We start from the raw sequence: 12,178 nt of genomic DNA, 5'->3' as shown, positions 1-12,178 counted from the left end.
GTAGAAGTAGAAGTGTAAGTGTTAGCTAAAAGCCGACTTCTTCTGTCTCTCATTCCCATTAGCAGCCATTGTTTACCTCCAAGGTAGTGCCTGGTGAGATTTCTCCTGTGCGTGATTAAACAATAAAAATTTTGTTCAAAACGCCGTTGATTGATGAAATAAACCAACGAAAGACGCCAGATGTTTTCTAAAAGCAAAACAAAAGAACGCCAGATGTTTCTAAAGCAAAACGAAAAGCCGCCAGCTGCTTAACGAAAGACGCAAGATGTTTTCTAAAGCAATGGTTTTCTAAACAATGAAAATTCACAGCGTACATGTAAAATTAAAGTGAGCTGCAAGTCGTCATAACTCATCGAACCTTTAGTATAAACGCGCCCGATCTCACGTCGGTGATGATGTACTGGGCAGAATTCACGGAAGATTCACGGTTTACCGATGAACCTCCGCAGCTTCGCCCACTCATCATCATTCACTCCGTGGATATGCTGTGGTTTTTTTTTTTTTTTTTTTTTGGGGGGGGGGGGGGGGTCAACCATACTTCATGTACGTTCGTGCGTGCGTTTGTATGTGTGCGCGTATATATACACACGGAAACTTGAAAATTTTCAGGGCGGGGGGGGGGTTGAACCACCCAAACCACCCCCACCCCCCTCTCCGGGCTACGCCAGTGATCCGGACACAAGAAAAGAGAACCCAGAAAACACGTACTTTGCCCATTGTAATCGAAATTTCAGATGTCCACCCAGTAAGACTCGTCAAAGGTGGGAAGGTGGGTATCTTGTACTAGAGGCTCTGGGTTTCGAAGCGGGTTCCATATACCTGGATACACAGGACCTTCAACGTGTTCTCTGGTTCTCTCCTCTTGTGTTCTCGCACCTCACCTTCTTTCGTAATCCGTAGAGAGGGATAAAGATCAAGCCTATCCTTGAAACGCCGTACCATTTGCGGAATACGTGAGATTATCATGATGTTTTCTGACATCTCCTATGAAACAAGGTGGCAACAAGTAGCCACCTAGCATGTTTGTTATAGTAATGAGTTATTTCATCTGTTGCATTCCAGCACCCTGCGTAGCACTTTTTTATTTATATTTTTATTTATCTACACAATATAGTACTGTTACCTATACTGAAGGAAAGAAGATTACATTTAAGGGCTCGTTTTTCTTTGTTAGACACAATATTAATAAGAACTAACAGACAATAACGCCAAGGAAAGTATAGGGTGTGATATTTGTAGTAATTAAGATATAAATGTTGAGAAAGTAAAGTGGACGAAAGGTAACTTGCCGCCGGCAGGGACCTGAAGGTCGCTCGCTGAAGGTCGGATGCAGACTCGGTCTCTGCCGGCGGCAAGTTATCTTTTCATCCACTTTTCATCCACTCAACATTTATATCCTAATTACTACAAATATTATCCCCTATACTTTCCTTGGCATTATTGTCTGTTAGTTGTTATTAACGTTACCTGTACTGTTACCTGTAGGCCTGCAGCGACTCCTGTTCAATCAATCTCATATGCCTGATTTCTTGTCACCAATATCCTAACGTATTTCCTTTTCATATGTGAGGAAAGGAAATATTCAAGGCCCTAAGTCAGCCCCCATCAGTGACTTTAGTGCACGTTGGCAGAGTTGAGATTCGGGAGTGGCACCGGACAAACGCTTTGGCTATTGAAGTTGAACGTCTTCATCGGACAACGGCCCTTCACTCGCGCCGCCACCGTGCCCTTTAATTCTCGATGGGCGTCAACGCCGGAGATTTAGCACTTTTCCGTCTGGCGCTGCAATCACCCGAGGAAACACACTGAAAATAGCTACATATCGTTTGACATACTGTGACAACACCTCGCTGCAAGCACTGCTCTTGCCTAAAGGCTGGTATTTCGTAAACAGCAATATCTGCGCGGAAGCGCTATAACTATCTCACTTTGCAGAATTTTCAGCTTTTTCATGGACATATCACAACTTACGGTTCACCGGAACCGTGAATGAGTATAACAACGCAAGAAGTGACAGCTAGTGACGCTTTTTCTCGCTATACAACGCGTTCGAACAGTCTCAAAACGAAGCTTCCTTTGCGTACCTCCGCGGGTTTTGCTAACTGTGACTGCTGCGGCTGCTGCACCATTTCTGGGTGGGTCCCTGACTCATCTTTGGTATTCTAGCCACGCTATCTCTGGAGTGCACAGTCGAGTGGAGCTTTGCAGCAAAGTGCGGAGTGCGCGTCCGCACGTCTGCTGCAACGTTTCGAACGCTCGAAAAGACAGCCATCCTCTCCTACGGCCATCATCTTCCCCTGTGGTGGCTGCGGTAGAAGAGGATGCGGGTCGCCTTTCATGCAGGCACGCATATAAGGCGGGGTTCCTCCGCATTCGTCACAAGAGGACACGGCGTTCTATCGTCGCTTGGTTGACGGAGTAGTGCGGACGCCCGCTCCGCACGTTGTTTCTTTTAGATGCGAAGCATCTCTTGCTCGGGGGCATGTCTCGCGGCGTGGGCGTCCGCACTCACACTACGCATGCGCAACTTTCCTCCTTCCCTCTCTCCAACGGCTGCGCGTTACTCTCTCCACTTCTCTCCCAGCAGCTGCTTGCGCTTCTCCTGCGTTCTCGCTTCTGATCTCGCGGCGCATGCGCTACTCTCCTCCTCTAGTCTCCTCTCCTTCAAGCGGGTAGAGCGCTGCGCCCGTTGTCCAGCGCTTGCTTCGGTTGACTCCTCTGAAATGCGGGCTCGACATGCCGAAATTCTCTCCTGCGCAACGCCGCGATGAGCGCCAGCTCATGCGCGTGCCCTCCCCCTCTCTCTCCTCTTCTACGCTGCCCCCCTCTCGTGCGCCTGTAGACCGCGTTCCTAGCTCGCCCTGTGAGTGTTAACGGCCAGGCTAGAGGGAAGACACGACGCGCGTAGTGTTCCTCTTCGCGTTCCACGACGCGAGGTCGGTAGCATGCCCAACGAACGCCAACTGAACGCGATCGTGCAAGTGCTCCGGCTTCGCATCGCCTCATGGTCCCCTTTAGCGGGAGATGGTGTAATTTTTTTTGTCTTCTCTTATTCCGCCATCGCTTCCCTGCGGCGATGAACAGTGCTCCTGATGGGCTGCGGGAAATGGCGCCAGTTTTCTTTTTCTAACATAAATTTCACCGCTAGGCGATTCGTCACGTGTTTGTCGTGTCCAGCCGAGATATGCGGACGACGTCTCTTCTCACCACGTCGATCTCATCTCTCTGCTTGAAGCGACGAACCAATGAGCGAGTGAGTGAGGCAAAACTTTATTTTTCATTATTTATGGAGGTAGCGCGTGCGTCAGGTGATGCCTATGATGAATCGCCTCATAGCTGTTCTGTACCTCCACAAATGTGTTAGGGCGCGATCTTGAAATGGTTTGGAAAGCGAACCGAGTTCTCTTGCCCTTGATGTAATCAGGGTTCTGCCCAGAGGACCGGAGCCAGCCAGAGTCCCGGGGAGATGTCGAGGAGAGGAGCCCGGAGCTGTTAACAGTAACGTTTATTTACAGATAGCGTGTTGCTACATGATGGGGTTAGCATCATGGAAGCTCTCGAGCTTCTGGGAGCTTCTCTGAGCTTGTGAGAGCTTGAGAGAACTTGTGAGAGCTTGTCGGGAGCGCATCGGCGCTCGCATTTTATGTCCTGGCCTTCCCAGGGTTCCCTGTAGGAAAAAAAACAATGGAGGCCAGGACAGTCCAATGAAAATTTACATCTTCACCTCCGCCCCCAAAAGGGGAAGGTGAAACGCCGCCTCCTTCCCAACCCACGAAAGGAGAAAGAGGCACGTCCAGTTCGTCCCATGGCGAGGGAAAAACACTGCCCATCGCGCACTACACGGCACAGCACGAAGACGTTGAGTCTTACGTGGAAGTCAATTTCGTAGTCTGTTGCAATGATGGGTATGCGGCGCCAGGCAGACCACTAATTGTGGAAACAGCGGCACCAAGGCGCCACGGAGAACGTGGGAAATGCATCCGCAGACGGTTCCCAGACGCTGGTCCCTTTGTCCGGGGCACCTTGACGACAAAGCAAGCCGCCTCGACGGCCAACAACTCTTCCTAAACTGTCAGTCGGTCAGGTGTGCCCAAAGGGTTTTACGAGGGGCGCAGACAACCTGAGATAATTAGACGAACGACTTTCGTGTTGTCGCCGCTCTTGGGGCATCTCTGGAACCGCTGACCCGGAAGAAATCAGGGTAGTATCAGCCGCAACGTCTCATGCGTCAAAGCGGCGCCAAGCCAGGCAGGCCGATCATAACACCCTGGTGATTAGTCAGAATCCCGCTTCGTTTTAGTTATTCAGCCAGAACGCGATTTCACGACCAATCACGCGAACGCATCCCAACGGCCAAAGTTGCGGACTATGCACCCGGTTAAGTGGTTCTGGTTTCCACAGCTTTGGACCGTTTTCTAATGATGAAGAGCGAAAAGAATGAAATAGAAGGGAATCATTACGATATACTGCCACCGATCAATCGTCTTCCATAGTTAAGATCTTGAGTGCGCGATGGACGGCAGATTCGAGGAAGAGGGTGTGACTAGAGTACACTCTAAATGTGACGAAATGAACTGGAACTTCCATTTCAGCGCTACTTTAACATCCGAATCGGTCTTCGAGCGCATCGTGGCGAGACGCCTCTCCGCGGTGGTAAGGCCTGGCGGAGCTGGGCGAGACTTCCCACAGAAAGTAATCCTCTACAAGCAAATTATCACAAAGAAAACAAACTACCGAAGTTTTAAGCAGTTGAGGCAGATATATGCTCTTAACTTTTCTGCCTGACGTTATTGTGACGTCCAAAGTCCACACCGTTACACCGTCGTCCACGAACAGACTACAACGCGCATGGCGCGACAAACGTCTTCGTCTGCAGCGACGACTGCTAAGAAAACTAGAACAAAGAAATTAGTACACAATACAATTATTGGACTGAGACAAAATAAAAGTGAAATGGATTTTACAAAAGCGGATAGCCAACGCCAGCTAGTGCTCGTAGTAGGCGAGGGGTAAACAATTGACTTCGGTCAGAAAGTATCGTCAACATCGTGGATCACATTATGTCCCGTTAGAGAGAGCGGGTGCAACAGATACAAGATACTCGGAAATGAAGGCATCTTCCTTAAATAGTGACCGCAGCAAGGTACTGCCGAATTAGCGGTTCATTATCTCCACGACCATTATCAACGAAGATACCAACGGACACACGTACACGGCGTTCAGGATAAACTCTGTAACCACTCGCTGCGTATTTCGAACCAGTAAGAAAGTTAAACCGCGCGGATTAGACAAGGCCACTCTCCGTGTCAGTACAACAAGTGCGATGAAAGCGCTGCCAGCGGACTCTCCCAGCCCATCATCCCGGAAAAACGCTGCCCCCTCGAACCAAGCCCCGCGGGCTGAGAAAGAACTTCGTTGCCTCTCTTTCCCGTTACTCCGCTATCCATCGGCAACAACGCTGGCAACGCGCGCCGCTTCACCGAGTTGCGGACCTCCGAAACCACGTATCGCCAAACGGAGCCCGCCGAGCAAGCAAACAAACAAAACAGACGGTTTCAAAAATCGCACTCGAACGAACTCTCGCGCACTCTCGCGCGAACGCCCTGAAACCGTCTGATCATATGGCTATGGTGGCGCCATCTTGTATGTTAAACAACAAGTTACTTGCTAGTGCGCTTTTTGAATGCGCTAACAGATGGCGCGAGGGTCAGAAACACGTCGAAATTGCTCGGCGTGTTGCAAAATGTTTTGGAATGCCGGAGGCCTCGCGCGTCCAGTCGGGGAATAAGAGAGAGAGAGAGAGCGAAAAAAAAAAATAAAGCAAACTGCGTGTATGAGTCGTCGTCCTGTGTGTCGCGCGGGGCGTGATGACGTAGTAGGCCGTCAGTCTGCAGACGAAGCCGTCTCTCGGTTTTGCTGTCGGTGGAAAACAACGCTCTTTGTTTACTGCTCGGAGATTGTGCGCGTTACGCGAAAAGAGCGCCCCTGAAGAACCTGCATGAAAAACTAATACAATGATCGTTTTTACGCACAATAAACACTTTGCAGAGATGTTACTGCGCATGCGCGAGCAAGTATTTTCAAACGGTTACAACCTGAATATGTAAGCTGCGCCCACAGAACCGCGGCGCGTCTGCTCTTCAAAGATAGTAGCGCTAGCTGGTTTCCGCTCGAACCATAAGTAATTCCTCTATGCTAATGTAAATACTACGCAAACTGAGTTTTAAAGGTTCGTCCTTACTACCTAAAATATTAGGTTTGGCTGAGAAGCGATGTCAATATCCCTTATGAAATTACCGGGACGTTAAAGTTTCCGACCTAAAACCAGTGACACGATCGTGTGTCTGTATGAGAAAGTCAACTATTTGAAACGCCCCCGAATGCATGACGTCACGAAAATGAGTAAGCGCTATTGGATGGAGCTTTTATGCAAATTCTCTATGGGAGGGACAGCGACGGCTGTGGGTGGAGCTGACTTTTTTTTTGGGCTGTAACCGGCTATAGAAGAACAAAGCATAGCCCCATTCAACGCTCGTCCCGCCTTTTCCTTTCTTTCGTTTATCGCTTTCTCTGTACACGGCAGTGCTTTCTATGAAGATATGAGGCGAAAGGCGCGAAGACGGCGGTAGAAAGGGAGATACGCTAACTCATATCAAGTTACAAAAAAAAACAAACAATAGAAGTATGCTATATGTTACATACACAACGACAAAAACAAATCAGGGTACCCCAGCTAAATCTAGCCAGACTTTAAAAATATGCCGACGCACTTTTCTGACGACGCGACCAAATGCATGTTGCTGACTGTTGCTTGTAGTAAGTCCCACTATTTTGTGTTTTGCTGAATTGCTTAATTAGGAAAGATTAATAACTAACTTTTAAAGAAACGAAGGTGGCCAGAAAATTCCTGTTAGAAAGTTGTAGGTCTGTTTGCGAAACGCCTGATTAGAAAGTGTCTAACTTTCTGTCTATGAAGTATTGGTGTTTTTCTGCTTCCCGCATATGTCTGCGAAATATTTAAAATATACCACGTGACATTGATCTGTGGCTTACCTGTGGCTCGAATACCAACGAAATGCGGCTGTGAATTTAATTTCAAGTTTCGAGCCTCGCGCGAACCAAATATTTCTTCGTTAGTGCCAATATCGTGGCGGCTCTGGAGTTTTCGGTTTCATTTTAAAAAGAATAAATTTTACTGAAGTGAAGCGTGACCAAACAAAGTTCGTGGTTAGTTCGCTATAACCGATAATTCGCTATATCAGTGGTTGTTATGACTAGGTTCAACTGTACGCCCTTGCATTCAGTAAATACGGACTACACACTTAACCTCAGTATATACTTGGGCGTTGTTTGTACGAACACACCGACACGTTACAAACCAGGCCCGTAGCCACGAATTTTTTTTTTTCGGGAGGGGGAGGGGGGGGGGCTGCTGAAGGCTTTGACTATTTGAGAAAAACACCTAATTTCGTTATTTATTTTCGGGAGAACACCCTCCTTCATCAAAACATCGGGGGGCGGGCTCGCCATAGTAGAGTACACAGAGTACTCTGAATTGTTTTCCTCTTGAACTAAACGCGTACAGTTGAATAGCTACAGTATGACAATGCAATTTGCTACAATAGTAGGGTACATAGTACTCTAAATCTCCGAATTTTTTTAGTAGCACGGGCACCGAGAGACTCTCGTTTCCGTTACAAGCACTTCCGGTCGAACACGTATACTTCCATTTTTCCGAATATTCGTAAAAAAAAGTTTCAAATAAAGTTGAAGACGATGGCTCTGGTTAAGGTTAAGAGTTATATTGGATACATATAATATCGGAGTGTAACCTTACTCAATCTAATAGATAATTGACTGTCAAGATAATTATTGAAACAAAATTGATTGAGTTCACAGAAAAATCATGAGCAGCTGGGAATGTTGCGGCACCTGGTAGAGCAGATCTCAACCACGCTCTTCTTTCTACGTGTCCTCTGAGATCCTCTTCTGCAGCGTGCGAAACACCCAAGTTAACCGAACGAATACACCGGGGCACATGAACGCCGACGCACGAGTTCCACTACTGTACACCTAAGTCAAGGATTAGGGTCACCTCCAGATTTTTTTAAAAACAGCAGTAAAGTTAAACCTTACTGTCCCGACGTGGGAGCCGCCAGCGTCAACCTAAGGGTTGATGTTCAGGGCCTGAATGAAGTTCTTCATACCATATAGCTCCAAAAGTGGTGCCCCGATGGAACATGTCATAGACTGCGGGGTTTTTCTAGGACAGCTAGCTTACCACTCTCCCATAGTTGAGTATATAGTACTCGTTTCTCTCTTCTTCGTATCTATCTTTATATACACTATTTACAGTTTGTGGTGCGCAGACCTCTGAGGTGTTTCAGCAAGGCAGAGCCTTGTTCACTGTCACCCGCGAGATGGCGCAAAGGGTCAAAGTGCTCTTTTTACGGCGTCAACCACGCGCGTTTCGCCGGAGTTGGGGAACACCAGGGGCGTAGCCATAAATCTTTTTCGGGGGGGGGGGGGGGGGGGGCGTGGTTCAACCATACATTATGTATGTTCGTGCGTTTGCATGAGTGCGTGTATATATACGCAAGCAAATTTGAAAATTTTCGGGGGAGGGTTTGAACCCCTCAGCCCCCCCCCCCCCCCTTGGCTACGCCTCTGGGGTGCACTTCAGAAGAGAGAACGTTTTGGCGTGTTGATTATTCATCGTTCATCAGCAACCATAGCGCAATAGAGAACACAGGACAAGGAAGTGACCCCCTTCGGCCCTGTGCTTTGACCTACAGGGTGTGGTCGCCTGTGCTCGCGCGTGTCTCTACGCGTTGTGCTTTCATAGCAAAGTTTGCGTTGAAGTCATGGACCGCACGAAGGTTACTTCGCTCGCTGCAGCGCCAGAGTTTGCTAATGGAGTGAGCTGAAACCTTTCTTCTTATGACATTGCTATTTGTTGCTATCGCAGTCATTGCTTCGCCTTGCGGCGAAACTGTCACTGTTTTTTCTAAAAAACAATAGCACTTGCTTTGTCCGAGGCACAGTAGCTCTCTCGTAGTAAACTGGCGTTTTTGGGTCGAACCGTTTGATTTGTTCGTTTATGAGTTATCTATCTATCTATCTATCTATCTATCTATCTATCTATCTATCTATCTATCTATCTATCTATCTATCTATCTATCTATCTATCTATCTATCTATCTATCTATCTATCTATCTATCTATCTATATTAGATTAGATTAGATAGATAGATAGATAGATAGATAGATAGATAGATAGATAGATAGATAGATAGATAGATAGATAGATAGATAGATAGATAGATAGATAGATAGATAGATAGATAGATAGATAGACTTCCAATTATCAATCAGCACTGTGATGGCATATGCGAAGTACAGGTGCACGTCAAGAGCCGATACCTAAAGCCTGCGGAGGCAGGCAAAAGAAAGGTTTTTTACTACTAATCAAAGAACCAAACACACTACAGAGACGTCATATGTTTAGTAGTGGCAGAAGCTTCTTATTTCATTTAACGTCGTTACCTTGGCTGGGTACGAGTAACGGTTTCTGTGGACGCAGGCTGTGTCCATGTGGACAAATGCAAGACGGCGTTACCGCCCGTCTGTTCATCGCCTGTACATCGCAGCTGTGTGGAAAAGTGCGCACGTATAAGTTTGCAGAGTTGAGCGTACGACACCATAGCGGTGTTACCGCGTGCGTACCAAGCAGACCTTGCGATTGTAGAAACCAGTTCCAGTGTTTCGAGAGCATTGCAGAGCCCCACACAAGCCCGGTCTCTCAATCCTGCTTTTGCTTTGTTTCCTTTTTCGTCTTCTGCCCTTGCGAGACTGGTGCGTTTCGTATTCTTTCGGTCTAGACATTGCTCAACCGTATACTGTCGTCTGCAACCTTGAAGAGACAGTCATCGTCTGCTATCGCGGGGTGAAAGAACTGCGTATTATTCTCCTTATAAGTGGAGCGGAGGCTAAGACACCAAGCTGCTACAGTGACGTAGAAACACACACATAGGCTGTGTGAGGTCTTGAAAAGTTTATCGCAGCGGCGTAAACGTTTTCTCTTATTTGCAGCAGTGGTGTTGTTGGTAGAAGAGGTAAGCTTGTGTTCGTTCTTGGAATGGGTCTCTACCGTTTACACTTGTATCAGCAGTACGCGTACGGCTACTGTGACCTCGGCAGTTGTAAGTTTGTTGTGGACGGACATCATCATCGTCATCACCAGCCTGTCTTATGTCTCCTGCAGAAAGGATGTCTCTGCCAATGATCTGCAACCTACCCTGTCCTGTGCGAGCCGATTCCTTCTGATGCCTTCGCATTTCTTAATTTCAGCGCTCTACCTATAACCCTTAGCGGTCCCCGTCCGCGCTTTCCATCTTGTAGTATCCATTCCGATGTTCTAGCTGACCATCTGTTCTATGTCGTTCTCATAACGTGGCCTGCCCAGGTCCAGTTCTTTTTTTTTTCTTTAACATCTACTAGGGCATCGGCTACGTCTTTTCGTTCTCTGATCAGCTCCGCTGTCTTCCTATGTCTTTGTTAAGCCTATCATTTTTGTTCCATAGCACGCTGTGCGGTCCTTAGCTTCTTTTCGAGCTCGCTTGTTATTCTACAGGTTTCTGCGCCGTTTGTTTGGCCTGGCAAAACGCAATGGTTGTAAACTTTCCGGTTTAGTGACAGTGGTAAGTTACCAGTCATTAGTTGAGAATGCCTGCCGTATGCTCACCAACCCGTCCTTATTCGTCGGCGAATTTCCTTAACATGTCTATAGCTTCCCCTTAATATCTGGCCTAGGTGGACATACTGTTCTACTGATTCAAGGGATCCGGTTGTCTTTCACGAACTGTCGCTCCTTCGCCGGACCGCCTAGCATTATCTTTGTCTTCTGCATATTCATCTTGAACTCTCCTTTGATTGCGATCGGGCATAAAGTCCACAGCAGGCAGGCATACAACACAGAAAGACAGTCTGTCGGTATTGAATGCATATAGTGGACTGTATGCAATGGTCTATATTTACGTTACCCTGTACATATAGCGATTGTATTGACTTTACACTGACGACAGTGTTGGCGACAGTACCGACAACTGCTTGTTGACTTCACTGCATTGACGGCCCCACTGACGACTGTGTAAATTTGATTGTATTGACGACTGTGCAGAAGAATGTATTGGTTTCACTGTGCCGTCGCATGTGATTATACGATTTCATTGATTGGGCGGTACTGACTTGACTTGAAAGAACACAGCAGTAAAGAAACAGCTGTTAATATGTATAGTGCCGTTTTCATTTAGTTTTGCGACTCTAATTTTTTATGGGAATTAAAATCGACACTGTGACCTTTACTGGTTGTGTATCTGACGCAGCCGTTTACGCGTCTCTTTTTCGCGCTCGAAGATTATAGCAGCGCGCACCAATAACAATAGCACTGATGGTAGATTTAAGATGTCATTGATGGGAGGAAATGGTTGGCATCGGCTTTCCGTTCCTTGCCAACGCTCGATGTTCACAAGCATGTGGATTCTTGCGCAAATATAATACGACGAATGGTTATATCGGTGGATGCTGGCACTCCGAAACGATAAGAAACAGTGTTGTGGAACGTGCTACCATTTATACAGTACACGCAGTTCGTTCAGATAACAATATCTCGCAATGTAGCTCCGGTCTCTCATGTGCGATGTTTACGTTTCCCGTCTTATCATTCTATTCCGTATCTCATTTCCATCCGCTTTACTTCTCTTCTCCTTATCGAACTCATGTCTCCTTCCCCTTGCTCCCAAAAAGTACAGACAGGCTAGGCGACATTTATTAGCCTACTCCCTCCCATTTCCCTCTTTGTGTTGATATGCTCCCTGCATAATAATAATAATAATAATAATAATAATAATAATAATAATAATAATAATAATAATAATAATAATAATAATAATAATAATAATAATAATAATAATAATATCCTGTATATCCTGTTCATCCCTTACAACTATCTTTTGCTTGTCTTCGTACTCGTCATTCAATCTAGCGCTTCCGCCACTTCATTCCCGTTGCTCCCGAGTAACCCTCTCCCGATAACCTCCCGCAACACCTGATTGCCCGCTGGTGGTCCACATCGCTAAGTTTTCCCATCTCTATATTCTCTCTCTTTTGCTCTTTCGTG

This window comes from Rhipicephalus sanguineus, chromosome 11, assembly GCF_013339695.2.
Source record: "Rhipicephalus sanguineus isolate Rsan-2018 chromosome 11, BIME_Rsan_1.4, whole genome shotgun sequence".
NCBI lineage: Eukaryota > Metazoa > Arthropoda > Arachnida > Ixodida > Ixodidae > Rhipicephalus > Rhipicephalus sanguineus.
The sequence above is the reverse complement of the archived record's forward strand: the minus strand, read 5'-3'. Positions refer to the sequence as shown.